This window comes from Macaca nemestrina, chromosome 5 (genome assembly GCF_043159975.1).
Source record: "Macaca nemestrina isolate mMacNem1 chromosome 5, mMacNem.hap1, whole genome shotgun sequence".
NCBI classification, from domain to species: domain Eukaryota; kingdom Metazoa; phylum Chordata; class Mammalia; order Primates; family Cercopithecidae; genus Macaca; species Macaca nemestrina.
In genome coordinates, this window is record NC_092129.1 from 76,398,014 (window position 1) to 76,413,463 (window position 15,450).

At 45.1% G+C, this 15,450-nt stretch overlaps 1 protein-coding gene across 8 annotated transcripts in view; it reads left to right on the top strand.

The window, feature by feature from the left end:
* LOC105478732 (AT-rich interaction domain 1B) overlaps nucleotides 1–15,450 on the top strand; it is a 447,840-nt gene that overhangs the window by 350,520 nt on the left and 81,870 nt on the right. The window lies entirely within an intron of this gene.

Here is a 15,450-nt window from a genome sequence, read left to right on the forward strand (position 1 = left end):
GCTAAAACTTAAAAGATTTGTGTAAGGAATGACTGGACCTTCTGCCCCCATCTGCCGTCTGGGTGCTCAGTCTGACCCCTCTCCGCACTCTCGTTTGCCCAGTGATAGGTGGTGTAAGTTTCAGGAGCAGTCAGCAGCGGAGAGGAGTGTGTGGGGTGGATGGGGACAGCTTAGAGGTTGCTGTGCCCGGCTCCAAGTATCCAACAGGGAGCAGTTTTGCCAGTTAACCTAACAGCACAGCTGGTGCCACGCGGGGGGCCTGGGTTAAAGCCTTGAACGGGCCATTAGTTTCTGTCTTCCTCAAAGCAGTTCATGTTGTGAAGAGAGGAAGGCAGGCAGATAAACACTGAACATAGTTAAATGTAACGAGAATATATTTTTTTAATCTATTTTTCTCTCCAAATGGGGATGTGACACCTATTTGTGAAGAGAAGCGCCTCTGCCTGTATTTCTGGGTGGAGACACCGCAAAGGTGGCATGGTATGTAACCGTGGCACACACACATGGCAAAGCCGCTTTTATTGGACTGAATTTTTAACAGATGCCAACATGAAAATAAATTGTCCATGTGCCAAACGAAAGACGTGCTTGCTTTTTGGTGGCTTCTGTTACCTTGGACGTCTTGTTGATATCCTGACAATGCTGTAGTTCTCTGCTAGCTGACGAGGCACCTTTGATGAAGAAATTAAAGTTTTCTGTAATTGATTTTGTGCTCTCCTGCATTGGCCTGGCCATGCATGCTTTCTGGCTTTGCTGGTTTCTCTTTCATGGGTAGGATGAATGGTGACTTGGGTTTCATGCTTGACTCTACTTTTTCCAACAGAATTTAAAGTCTCGAATGCTTACATTGCAGAATTTGTTGTGTCCCATGAAGAGGAAAAGAATACACAATTTGGAGGCTAAACAAGATACATGTTAAAATTCCTCCCCGTTTAATTTTCCCAAATTTCCTAGTTTTGCTTTCACTTTTTATTTGACTTTGTTTCTAACTCAGTTTTGTAACACCCTTCAAACTTGGAGATATGTTTTCATTGGATGGTACTTTAATTGGACCTATCCCTGGCGATTTTGGAGCTTTGACAACATTGCCCTGTTTAAGTTCATGGAGCTCCATCACTGTTTCCTTTAGGTCGTCTACCCGCAAATATGCTTTAAGGACTCGGTTTACTTTTAAAATTAAATACAGTTTCGTTGTATTTTTGAAAGTTTCTGTAGCGCTTCAAAAGATAGGTCTCTCTTTTAACTGGGGAAGAATTTTTCTGTCTTCCTACTACACAAAAATACTCATTTTTTTCTTCTCTTATGTAGAAGATGTGATTTGCTTATAAGGACGTCATAAATCAGTTTCTTTAATTTTTTTTTTTTTTTTTTTTTGGTCTGCTAAGATTTAGAAAGCAACACTGGATCTTTGCTATAAAGATTATCTCTTTTACAAATAAGAGAATCATATCTACCTTTTTTTTTTTTTTTTTTTTTTGCTGAGGCAGAGTTTTACTCTGTCGTCCAGGCTGGAGTGCAGTGGCGCAATCTCTGCTCACTGCAACCTCCACCTCCTGGGTTCAAGCAGTTCTCCTGCCTCAGCCTCCCAAGTAGCTGGGATTACAGACACGTGTCACCACGCCCGGCTAACTTTTGTGTTTTTAGTAATGACGGGGTTTCACCATGTTGACCAGGCTGGTCTTGAACTCCTGACCTCAAGTGATCCACCCGCCTCAGCCTGCTAAAGTGCTGGGGTTACAGACGTGAGCCTCCGCGCCTGGCCCACATATAGCGTTTTTATAAACTAGGGAAAGTCTCCGCTAAACAAACCACAGATAGGACACTGCTGCAGAACACACTGGAAAGGTCTGGAAAACTCACTTATCTAAGAATAACACAGGGACATGTTTTAGAAATGGTAATTTGTTTACCACTGGGTCTTAAGCACCTGTGACAACGACTAGCTTGTCATTAGGCCAGCTAGGCCAGTTTTCCAAGAGGGCAGTGAAGAGATTTCTTGTTTTTAATTGATAGAAGAAAAATGTCTTTTGGCTTAGTCTTTAACACAGGTCTCCGTAATAGAGATTGAAGTAGCGTTTTCCCTAGACTTACGTGAACACCGCTTACATTGCCATGTAACGAGAATGGATTGTTGGAGTAGGAATTTTTCACTGATGCTAATATTACTATTCACAGGAGAATGCCCCTAAATAAAACAGTCCTTTCAAAATGCAGGCTGAATGACTCCAGGGAATATCCTGGCAGCCCACCACTACCCCTGTCTTTAGCTATTAGATATACCAAATATGGAATTCAAACAGTTATCAAATTGTATTATAATCCATTATCTAAATTAACACCATGTGACGTCGGAATGAACTTGAGGACAAGTGATTCGCCCCTTAGCAGGTGGTGGAAATGAACCTGCCCAGGTCGGGCTTATACCTTCACACAAGCTCTGGGGCAGCAGAACCTGCCAGGGCACCGTTTCCTAGGCCAGGGTCCTGCGTGCTCTAACTTACAGCTAGAAAGAGAACGGTCTTCTTTTTTTTTTTTTTTTTTTTTGAGTTGGAGTCTTACCCTGTCCCAGGCTAGAGTACAGTAGCGCGATCTCGGCTCACTGCAACCTCTGCCTCCCAGGTTCAAGTGATTCTCCTGCCTCAGCTTCCCAAGTAGCTGGAATTACAGGTGCCCACCACCACACCCAGCTAATTTTTTTTGTATTTTTAGTAGAGACCAGGTTTCACCATGTTGGCCAGGCTTGAACTCCTGACCTCAGGTGATCCACCCGCCTCAGCCTCCCAAAGTGCTGGGATTATAGGTGTGAGCCACCACACCTGGCTGGGAATAGTCTTCTTAGTTCAGACTGATTTTCCTTTAATCCCCACAAAAAACCTAATGGGTTGTTCCATCCATTAAGACAAACGTTTATCAAGCTACTCACTGCCATGGGTGCTTGAGATCCCATGGTAACCAGAAGTCAGGGCCCTTCTCCTGACATTGAGAGTCTATTCAGGTACTTGACGGGGATTTTGAGATCTCTCTCTCTCTGTCTGTCTCTCTCTCTCACATACACACACACACACACACACACACACAGAGAGAGAGAGAGAGAGAGAGAGAGAGAGAGAGAGAGAGAGAGAGAGAGAGAAGCAAACTCTGGGGAATCTGCCAGATCAGGAAGGATGTATGCTGCATCTTAGGCCGCCCAGAGCTAATCAGTACTATAGCTGTTGGTTGAGTGGCCTAAAACTGACAAGCTGAGCTTTTCTGAGCCAAATAACATGGCCGGCCAATTATTCCTGGAACCATTTATCTGGAAGGGCACAGGGCTTTCTGCATAGTGAGCTAAGTGAGGCAGGATCCCCCTCAGCTCTAGCTGGCCTTGTAGAGGAGGTGTGGGACAGGCAGGCCCAGCCCAGAGCCACCGCTCCCTCGGGGCAGCCTCGGAAGGCGTGCCAGGAGGCCCACAGGTGTGGCATTGCACCTCCAGAGATTAACCACCATCCAGGGACTTGCAACATTTTCTGGCTTCACTGATGAATGGCATGTAGGGAAACCTGGCAAGAGAAATTAGTTTGGAAACTTGGAGTCATTCACACAGGAAATAAATGGTAGAATGCATTAAAAATAATATGAATAATAGTAGCTATCATTTATTAAACCTCTAGTGTGTGCAAGCACTGAGCTGTGTGCTTTACACATTTTCTCATTTAATCTTACAAGGTAGGCTCAGTTGTCATCCACATTTTTCAGAAAAGGAAAGTGATGCTTTGCAGTTACTTACGTGCCCACAGCTGCTGAACTAGTAAGTGGTGAAGCCACAATTTGGCCCAGGCAGTTGATCTGCAGAGCCCTCACTCCTCACAGCTTCGCAGTGGCTGTGGAGATGCACAGGGTGGATGCGTCTGATAGATATTTAGACCATGGAAATAATTGTGCTTTCTGGCCTAGTAGACTCGTTTTTCTTCCTTGCCTTGCTGTCAGCTATCAGTTATTCCTTCTCACAACAGTCCTTTCTTGGACAGCTGTCTCCCTTTCCTCAGAAATGATTCTTTGAAAACACCGTGAGATGAAGAACGAAACAATCCAATTTATTAAGCTGCTTTTGTAAAGTGAAAACAAATGGGTCAGAAATGAAGATGGTTTATTGTGTTCACTAAGACAACATGTTTTTGGTTCTACCTCTAGGCCAGATACCTTGCTTGGGCAGATGAGAGGAGAGTGTGTTTTAGAGCCTCTGGAACTTGTAGTCTGATGAGAGAGACAGTTGCGCAAAAAACGATAGCAGTGTACTAACTGCCTGGCCACAGTTAACATTTGTGGTGCTTTTCAAGCATATAAAAGTGACTGCTTTCCTGGAAGGGCAAGGAGTGTCATGGAAGATAGCAGTAACAGAGTCATACAGAACAGGTGTACATCAGCTGTATGAAGGCAAGTGGCCTTCTAGGCACATCTGTAAAAACAGCTGCAGCAAAGGACACAGCACACCAGCTTGTTTTTTAAGCTATGCCTCCCATTAATGGATCTTTCCATGGTATGTAAAATATCAGAGTGTAGTAGTACATAATAAAGGTCAACATTGTTTTGGGAAATGTAGAGTGTATGTGAATAGTATGTGTAAGTATGTAAATATATACTCATGCACATTGGATCATGACATAAAATATGTCTCTAAAGTATGGATTGCTGAAAAAAAAGAAGTTTGAAAGTGGCCTCACAAATCAACCTCTGTGAGCCTCAATGTCTTTAGGTTGATTTGAAGATGAAATGAACAAGCTGTTAGCATATAATATATGCTCATTAAAGATCAGCTGCTCATAGGCCAGGGAATGGCACCTTACCTAGAACCTGAGAATGCAGATTTGCTAAGTTTATACATATTTGCTGAGTGACTGGATGTGCAGGGACTTGCAGGTCTGAAGCATCCCAGGGGCTACAGGGAGCTCAGAGCCTAAGTGATGGAACCAGAGTGGGAGCACCTGCTGACTGCGTGTCCAGGGTAGGGTGGCAGACTTGTGTGCTGGGCTAACTTCAGCCAGTTGAGGAGTCAAGAGACAGTGAGTGGTTTTTGAATGAACACAGATCCCTGAGAGATGCGGAAGGCGGTTCAGCGCCTAAGTGTAAGCACCAGCCTTGGGCACAAGCAGAAGGTTTTCTTCTTAGAGGAGGAAACCAATAAGCCTGGGGCCTGGCTGGAGATGCTCAAAGCTTAGAGGGCAGGAAGTCATCAGTGCTGGCTTTTCTTGTGGTGTGGGCGCTCGTTTGTTGATAGTTGGTAGCTGAGCTACAGATGGTTTGAAAAAGGTAAAATTCTAAACCAGCCAAATACAAGGGCACCTCCAGTGGCCTCTAGACTCAAATGAGTGCAGGAACTTTAGCTTCCAAGTCCATGCCTGGGGACATCCACTTTGGATGACACCCACTGGTCGCAGTGGAGCGTCTCAGAAACTGTCTGGCCAGATTTTGCCCAGGTCCTTCCTATGCATTGTTCAGGTCTCAGCTGAAATGTGACTTCCTCAAGGAAACCTTCCACCCTCCCAGTCTAAATTGGGTCTTCCCCTGATACTCTCATAGCACCTGCACTTCGGTTCTCCGCATCACACACTGACTTTGAGTTATTTGTGAGATGCCTGTGTCTCCCACGGGAATGTTAACTCCGTGAGGGTAGATGTTGCCTGTGCTTGGCTCATCATGCCCCTGGCACCTCGTGAATGACCCAGAAATGGAAGAGAAAGGAGGTGGTATTTAGTTGACTGAGATGTTACTTTTTTTGTCTCATACAAAGTTATACCTTGCTTCGTAATTTTAATTCATTATTTTCCCCTATTGATGGGCTTTTATTTTCTGTTCAACTAAAATTTCAGTTCCTCAAGGGCAAGGATCACATCTTTTGCTTTTTAAAAAATACTCTCTTAGTCTTACCACAGTTCCCAGAATGTTAGAGTGAAATAGGTGCATGCCGGTAGAAGATTTGTGTGACATTACTGTGGATTAAGTTACCAGTTTGATAGCTTAGATAGAAACCCACACAGTGAATAAAGGGCTCACAGAATCACTATAAAGGCAATAGTAATGCCTTTGTGTAGTGTTTTCATGGTGGTTTTCAGTTTAGCAAAGCATTTTTGCATGGATTTTTCTTATTTGACTCTCAGGGTGAATGATCTTGTAAGCCAGAGTGAGATGTGCGTTCTCCACTTACAAAGGAGCCTGTGGACCCACACAGCGAGCAGGAGAGGCAGCCTCTAAACAGATCTGCTTCCAAACAAATCCATAGTGGGTGTGTTTCTCCTACTCCACTACCTTACCTTCTCTCTGAGGATTTTTCTTTTGCTTGATTTTTCTTTCCCCTAAAGGGCAGAAAGGGTAGTCTGGTTTTCCACATCAGAAGGCTGACTCTGCGTTTGGAATGTGGTAATACAAGTTTGGTGACTGTGTGAGCATGCGCGAAGGACTCCAAACGAGGAAATTCACCGTCAGAAACCTGGTGCAGATTTATGTTACGGATGAATGTATTAATCATATTTTCATATGAGGTTTCTAAGAAACTTTGCTTTGTATCATGTAGATGATATCTAATTTAGTGCTTTGTCTAGAATTTTCCCATGTTAGATATTTACTTGGGACCCTATAATTCCATAATACACTTAGTAATTCAATATACTTTCACAATATACAGGAAATTCTTTTTCTGTTTTCTGAATTTCCCTTACTAGAAAGTGTGGTACTCTAAACTCAGATGGCTTATGACTAGAAAAGGTCACACCTTTTAAAGACACAGCTACATTCCCTCAGCTGTCAGGCTTGCTATTCGCAAACTCTGTTACAAGACACCATCTTAGAAGAATGTTCTGAAAAAAGCAAGATGCAATCAAACAAATATGTCCCCATAAATAGGAAGAAAATTCTTAGTTGAAATCTGATTTCTTGGGAAACATTTTAAAATGTATTTCTTTCAAAAATAAAAATTTAACAAAACAAGAAAAGAACTACCTTCCAAATAAGTATACTTGGAAATTACAGACTTGATTTAGATTTCTTCCTAGGAAAGAAAAACGTTTAAACCAGAATCACACACACCTATAGCTGGAAGTGCCCCTGCAACTATTGAGTGCAGGTGAGGAAACTGAGGCCAGAAAGGTCAAGTCACTGGCTGGAATCTGCACAGCAGACTTGGAGGCCAGGATGAGATCCTCACCCAGTGCTCTCTTGGTTACCATGCCACCTGTCCTGTACCCCTGTTTGAATCTATAATAGTGACAAGAACTCACGCCTGTAATCCCAGCACTTTGGGAGGCTGAGGCGGGCAGATCATGAGGTCAGGAGTTTGAGACCAGCCTGGCCAACATGGTTAAACCCTGTCTCTATTAAAAATACAAAAATTACGCCTGTAATCCCAGCACTTTGGGAGGCCGAGGTGGGTGGATCCTGAGGTCAGGAGATCGAGGCCGTCCTGGCTGATAGGGTGAAACCCAGTCTCTACTAAAAATACAAAAAAAAAAAAAATTAGCCAGGCATGGTGGTAGGTTCCTGTAATCCCAGCTACTCAGGAGGCTGAGGCAGGGGAATCGCTTGAACCTGGGAGGCAGAAGTTGCAGTGAGCCAAGATCGCCCCACTGTGCCACTGCACTCCAGCCTGGGTGACAGAGTGAGACTCTGTCTCAAAAAAAAAAAAAAAAAAAAAAAAATACAAAAAATACAAAAATTAGCCAGGCGTGGTTGCCCATGCCTGTAGTCCCAGCTACTCACGAGGCTGAGGCAGAAGAATCGCTTGAACCCAGGAGGCAGAGGTTGCAGTGAGCCAAGATTGCTCTACTGCACTCCAGCCTAGGTGACACAGCGAGACTTCATCTCAGATAAAAAAAAGAAACAAAAAAGCTATTGCTGTTGAAAGCTTCCTGTGAGCCGGCCCTTTTATGCATGTTTATCTCCGTTAATCCTCACTACAACCCTATGAGGTAGATGTGATTGCCCCCATTTTACAAATGAGGAAAGTGCTGATAGACCTGCATCATTTCTGTATTTAGGATGAATAGAAATACTTCATTTTTAGCTAACTTCTGTCTCCTAATTTTTTATCAATTTGTTTCGGAGATTATGGCAATATTCAATAACCTTTAAAAATATCCATAATGGAATACTTTTTTAGTAGGATTAGCTAGTGTTGGCATTTAATTGTGATTTTCTATTATGTGTCACATATCTGTCTCCTAACTGGTCCTCTCACATGTAACCTTTCTCCACTTCAATCCTTTCTTCATGATGCTTATTACAGTAGGGTTAGCATTCAAAAATGCAACAGGCATGGTGGCCTACGCCTGGAGTTCCAGCTAATTGGGAGGCTGAGGTGGGAAGATCGCTTGAGGCCAGGAGTTTGAGACCAGCCTGGACAACATAGAGAGACCCTGTCTCAAAAAGAAAACAAATGCAAGTCAGGTCATACCATTTCCTCTTATGGCAATATATGGTCTATGCCATTACTACCCCAACTGAAAGACCAGCTTTTCACAGGACTGCAGATACAGAGGTTTGGGTGAGCCATGTAGCCATTCATTTGGTAATAGGAGCTGTACCTGCCAGAGGAAATACTTCATATTCAAGAGAGAGAGTGACCAATAGAAAAAGAGGCAAATGATATAAACAGACATTTATAGAAAAGGAAGTAAAGACAGTTGTTTAACATGTTCACATTGACTCATGATAACCGAAATACAAACACAACCACAAATTATACAATATCTCTGAAAGAATACATTGAAAAACCATTTGCCTTTGGCCAGGGGAACTCAGGGATGTGAGAGGTACTTCCCATAATACACCCTTTTTAACCTTTTATAATTTGTACACAGTTACCTAAGTGCTGGAGTAATGTGGATTCCAGACATTTAAATAAAAAACATGCAGAAATAAAAACTTGTTCATCCCAGCTGGAAGCTCCATCTGAATGTATAGGCTATCCATGTTAAAAGATATTTTTGGGAGTTTATAAACCAAACATTAACATTATAATGTCTTGCTTTTTTTGTACATCACATTACGGATTATAGGACACTTTCCATGTTGTTTCAGTTGATCCTCACAGGATCCGGGACTGTAGCTTAGAGAGGTTATTGTTTTGTTTCATTTAATTTAATTTAGGAGAGCTAAATAATTAAACATGAGGCCAAAGTACATAAGAAAGTGGCAGTCTTTTATTGCAAATATGCGCACACTCTCGGGCGAGGTTCTCTGGTCCTCAGGTGTGGGGGGCCAGGGAAGTCGCGCCGGGCTCTCGGGTGAGGTTCCCCGGTCCACGAATGCGGGGGCTGAAGAAGTCACGCCGGCTCCTGCTGGCGGCGGACTTTTATGCATTGGTACTGGAAGGGGGAGGGCAGTGGGCGGGATAAGGGCCTGATAGGGGCGTCTCCGTAGGCGTGGCCAGGAAAGTTTCGATCTCTTCGGATTTACGTCACCTGGGACATGCTCAGTTGATCTGCATCTTCCCGGGCGTGGGCTGCATTTTCCCGTGTGCGGGAAAGTTGGTGAGGAAGAACCCGGAAGCAACATGGATTGTGCCTTCTTGTTCACCTTCCTCCATCTTGTCCTTTCTCCCTCACCCAAACAGTCCAACCTATTATTGATTATAAGAATTTGGGGCACCATTGTCTGTCTGGCTGCTTCCTGCTGTTAGGGGGCGTAGTTAGGGTCTGAGGTTGGCAGTTGGGTGTAGGGATGCAGGAGCATTTGGTTGAAGGTGACTCGGGTGATCTCTTGGACCTTGGCTCGGAGAAATTTTATTAAAATGGGAGCAAGACATAACATAAGGCAGAGGATTAGTATGGGAATTAGGAAATCACAAAGGGCACCTTGCCAAGCTAGGTCTTCTATGAGAGTAAAAAGTTGGGAAACCTACTGGTTGGGGGATGGGTCGGGAAGGAGGGTGTCTATGGGGTTTATGAGGGAAAAGTCAGTTAAGTTAAGATGAAGTATGGTGAGGAAGTGGGAAAATTTGAGAAGGGTATTGATCCTTGAGTAGAACCTGGTCACCTGGAGAAAGGGAAGGGGAATAGATGTTTTGAGTTAGGTTAAGATGTCTCATCCCAAGAGGGGGGTAGGACAAGAGGGCATGATGAGGAAAGAGTGGGCAAAGCATGCATAGTCGGGCAGTAACTTAACACTGGGGTCTGGAGAGGGTTGGACGGTTTACCGTCTACCCCAACTACTGAGATAGTGGATGGCTGGCTAGGACCTCCATAGGTTGAAAAAACAGAATAGGCAACCTCCGTATTGATGAGAAAAGAAATTGGCTTACCCGCTACCTGTAGAGTTACCCTAGGCTCGGCGAGGGTGACGGGTCTCTGAGTGTGGGCACCATCAGTCGTCGTCCAGGTGTAGGAGCTGGAAGGAGCTTTCCAACCCTTGAGGAGAGGCACCACGTTGAGGTGCAATGCCTGCCCTGCTGGCGGGGCAATCAGACTTCCAGTGTCCTTCCTGTTGGCAGGTTGGGCATGGTGTGGTAGGCAGGCGAGGATTTGGACACCTTTTTTCTCAATGCCCAGTTGTGCCACACTTAAAGCATGGGCCAGACAGAGTGGCCAGCTTGGCCTGGGGACACTGGTTTGCCCAGTGCCCTAGGTCTACGCATTTATAGCAGGAGCCCTTGGGAGACTTGCCCTGTGTCTTCCCTGCTGGCAGAGTGGGCAGTGCTGGTTGGAGGGCAGCCACTAGAGCTTGCGCCTGAAGCACAGCCCTTCTTTTCTCCTTGTCTAGCTCTGCGGCCTCAGCTGCTTCTTCTCTGGAGTTAAAAACTTTAAAGGCCAATTTTACTAAGTCCTGTATGGGGGTTTGAGGCCCATCTTCAACCTTTTTTAGCTTTTTTCGAATATCTGAGGCTGACTGGGAGATAAAATAGGAGGCTAGGACAGCTGCTCCGGTTGGGGAGGTGGGGTCTAGCCGAGTAAATTGGGCTAGTGCCTCTGTAAGGCGATTTAGGAAGGAAGCCGGGTTCTCATCTGGGTGCTGGATGATTTCCTTTAGTTTATCAAAATTGCACTTTGTTAGAGGCTGCCTGCATACCGGCCAAGAGACATTGAACCATAATGTCTCTCCTATGGCGGCCGGGCTGCTGTGGTTGATAATCCCAATCTGGTTCTATGGACGGGACAGCCATCTTTCCTAACGGGACGGTGGCGTCAGTTAAATGCCATTGATCTGCATGTTGCCTGGCAGCTGCAGAATACACTCTCTTTCCTCTGGGTTAAGGGAGGAGGACAAAATGACCTGTAAGTCATGCCAGGTTAGATCATATGCCTGACATAGGTATCGAAACTCCTTGGAATATAGGGTGGGGTTAGCAGAGAAGTCACCGAGCCGTTTTTCAATCTTGGAAAGGTCTGCCAAGGAAAAAGGGACATGGACTCTAACTAGTCCTTCGGCTCCGGTGACCTCTCGGAGGGGGGCCAACAAACTAACAGGGGAGGTTGAAACAGACTGACCAGTCGGGTAGGTTGAGATTGGCTGACTGGTAGAGGGGCTTGAGGCAGGCTGACTGGTAGAGGGGGTTGGGGCAGGCTGACCGGTAGAGGGCTGACTAGTGGGGGCCGCTACCACGGTCTTGGAGCGAGTGTGGGCGGAAATGGGAGAGGTAAGAGGAGTGGCTGAGGGAGGGGCGGTAGGAGGAGCATAGGGAGGGGGGTAGGTAGGTCGGGAGGGAGGTGCCCCGCCGTCAGCCTCGTCTGAGATGGAAGTAGAATCTTCCTCTGCTTGTGGTGTGGGGGCCGAGGGCTGGGTTTTAACTAACAAGACTTGGGCCATTGAACACTGGGCGCACAGGTCTGAGCGAGAGCGCAAGTCCGAAAAGCCTTGGACATAGATAATCTCTGACCACTTTCCAAGCCTTTGGCAGGAATTAGAGAGATCTAATAGAATGTTATAGTCAAGTGTGCCGTCTGGTGGCCATTGAGATTGGTTGTCTAATTTATACTGCAGCCATGCCACAGTGGAGAGGAAAATTAGCTGCTTTCATTTTAAATCTTGAGCTAGAAGTAAGGCTTCCAAGTTTTGGAGGAGACACCCTAAGGGGGTGTTCCTAGGGATTTTCGATTGTGAGGTTCCCATTGTTTAACCACCAGAAATGGAAACCGACCTCACACAGTGGCAAAGTGTCCTTTGCCGCTGCTGGAGACCGGGGGCTCCTGGAGCCACTAACGGAGAATTGAGGAACTTCAAGACGGACGTCTACGGGTTGAAGACCTCACTGCGCCACAGGGTGGCTACGTCCTTGGGCATGCGTACGACTCTAGGCCAAGGACACGGAAACGGACGGAGATGGTTAACAAAGGGGAGTACTCACCAAAGAAGAAATTCTCAGAGCGGCACCAGTGGGAGGCTGGAACACTTGTTCGGTGTTGGTGGCTGGTTGGGTTGGGAGCCGGTTCACTGGGGAGGAGGTTTGTTAGACCCCTGCGGATGTTGAGGAAGGGTCTCCTCCTGGGTCAGGTTTCGGCACCAACTGTCTTGTTTCATTTAATTTAGGAGAGCTAAATAATTAAACATGAGGCCAAAGTACGTAAGAAAGTGGCAGTCTTTTATTGCAAATATGCCCACACTCTCGGGCGAGGTTCTCTGGTCCTCAGGTGTGGGGGGCCAGGGAAGTCGCGCCCGGCTCTCGGGTGAGGTTCCCCGGTCCACTAATGCAGGGGCCGAAGAAGTCACACCGGCTCCTGCTGGCGGCGGACTTTTATGCATTGGTACTGGAAGGGGGAGGGCAGTGGGCGGGATAAGGGTGTGATAGGGGCGTCTACGTAGGCGTGGCCGGGTAAGTTTCGATCTCTTCGGATTTACATCACCTGGGACATGCTCAGTTGATCTGCATCTTCCCGGGCGTGGGCTGCATTTTCCCGCGCGCTGGAAAGTTGGTGAGGAAGAACCCGGAAGCAACATGGATTGTGCCTTCTTGTTCACCTTCCTCCATCTTGTCCTTTCTCCCTCACCCAAACAGTTATGATTTGCCTAAAGTCATACAGCAAGCTGTATTCAATACCCACTGCAGTCCATTTACTTACATATCTGTCTCCCCTACTAGATTCAGAGCTCATGACACAAACAAGACCACAGTCTATGCCTTCCATTCGCAGTCCACTGCCGTTAGATGATGCTAGCTTAGAAAGGAGTCAGGGAAATGTGTCAGCTTCCCCTTTCATGGTTTGGGGGACACAGGGAAAGGGGTGAGTCTCACCAAAAACAGAAAACAAGATTTCAGGAAGCTCTTTTAATTGGTGCCATTGCAAACGTAAGTGATACAAAGAAAAAAATAGCTTTCAAGTTTTAATTTCTTTGTAAGGAGGTAAGTTCCACACCCAGTAGAACTTTGTCCCCTAAGGTATGGGAAGTTGATGCTGTAAAGCAGCCTCATTTGAATTCCCTTTTAGATTTTATCTCCTTTTGGAAACTCCACCTCCTTTTTGTAAATGTGATTTTATGTAAAACGCCAGTGACAATTGAGATAGTTCAAGTGGAACATTACATATGTATTTTTAAGGCCTGAGGAAAGAGAAAAATAAATAAGTCGCCTAGGTAAGAATTCTTGGCACTCATTTGAACAAACCTTAAGCCTATAATGAGTGTCGCAGAGGCTGCAAAAACTTAAGAATATCCTATACTGCTGGGCTCTATAGCTCATGCCTGCTATCCCAGTGCTGTGGGAGGCTGAGGCAGACAGATCACTGGCAGTCAGGAGTTCGAGACCAGCCTGCCCAACATGGTAAAATCCTGTCTCTACTAAAATTACAAAAATTAGCTGGGCATGATGGCGTGCACCTGTAGCCCAGCTACTGTGGAGGCTGAGGCAGGAGAATCACTTGAGGTTGGGAGGCAGAGGTTGTAGTGAGACAAGATCATGCCACTGCACTCCAGCCTGGGCAAAAGAGTGAGGCTCCATCTCAAAAAATAGGTAGATAGATAGATAGATAGATAGATAGATAGATAGATAGATAGATATTTAAATAAAATATATATATTTATGTATATATTTAAATAATATAGGGAGAGAGAGTATACTATCAGAGCTTCCAAACCCTTTGGCATGGATACCTTCATGGTTGGAGTGAAATTTAATGCTAATTAAAGGGCCTGTGTTATTTTCCTTAACTAAGGAAGAAAAAGCAATCATTATTTTCAAAGAACTTAGGGGGAGACCCACATGATCGCTGTGAAATGGAAACACATTTTTTGATTAAACAGGACTCTATCTGAAACACTTGAGAATTTTATAGTAAAGCTTAGATAAATATTTCATGTAACATCTTAAGATGCAATCATTCATAGTAATTTTAGTGCGCTGATTTCTGTTTGTTTTCAGATTGAAAAAGCAAATGTTTTCTATGATGGTTTATATCTGGAAGCTGCCAATTGAGCTCAATTTCATAAGGCTTATCTTTATAAATAAGTTAAATAGGATAATAAGAAATAGTTCAACTTACTTTTATTTTATGTCTATCTCTTTAAACAGAAGCGACGTTAGAATATCTTTTTTTTAATTGAAATGTAAACTGTGGACACTTTTGTAAATACAACATGCCGTTTAACCTCCTTAAGCCAACCTTAGATCTAGGATTATCTTACCCTCCAGCTGCCTCAATGGACTTTCTTTGGAAGCTACTGCTTTAGGTTCTCCTGGAGCAGAAACCTGCCCGTCTCCAGCTAGAGCCTTCACCTGGTAATGTGGGCCCCTCTCCCCAGCACAAAACCCTGTGTTCTGAGAGTTGTTTTTCAAACTGTCCTTTGTTAGCATGCTAGATGGATAACGTCAGCTTTTTCTCAAATCCGTCTTGATTTGGGGTCCTCTTTGTCCTAATGAGTATTTCACAGCTCCGTCTATGATCTCACTTCTATTTGCCTGGACTCCTGAAAGTGAATGTACCTGGCTTTCCAGTGACACATAAAGAAGTGTTTTCTTTATCCATTTGAATCATCTACCCACCAAGCACCTCGTGTTGTACTCAGCACTCCGTTGGGCGCATGAAGAATTAAACGTCCATTCATTTTTTAAAAAACAATAGTTTTTGTTAGCCACCACATCCCACAGTGCTCTGCTAGGCACCGAGGATACGATAGTGAACCCAGGTGTGATCCTTGCCCTCGTGGACCTAATGTTTTAGTGGGGAAGAGAGATGATAAGTGAGTCCAAATAAAATAAAGTGATTACCAGTGATTATGAAAAGTGCTCCGAAGGAAGGTGAGTGGGAAAGGACAAGGGTTGGTGTGGCCTCTGACCGGGTGTGGAGGGAGGGCTGAAGGATGAGAATGACCTAGCGGCGTGGAGAGCAGATCGTGGGCCAGCTGGGAGGAGGGAATCGGGGAGAGAGGCTTTGCCGAGGGAAGAAGCATGATGTTGTCTTCTAGGAACTCTGGGACCTGCAGGGCAGCGGAGCAGGAGAAAGCTCTAGGAAATGGGGCTAAAGGGAGAAAGGCAGCAGCCAGAGCTCACAAGGT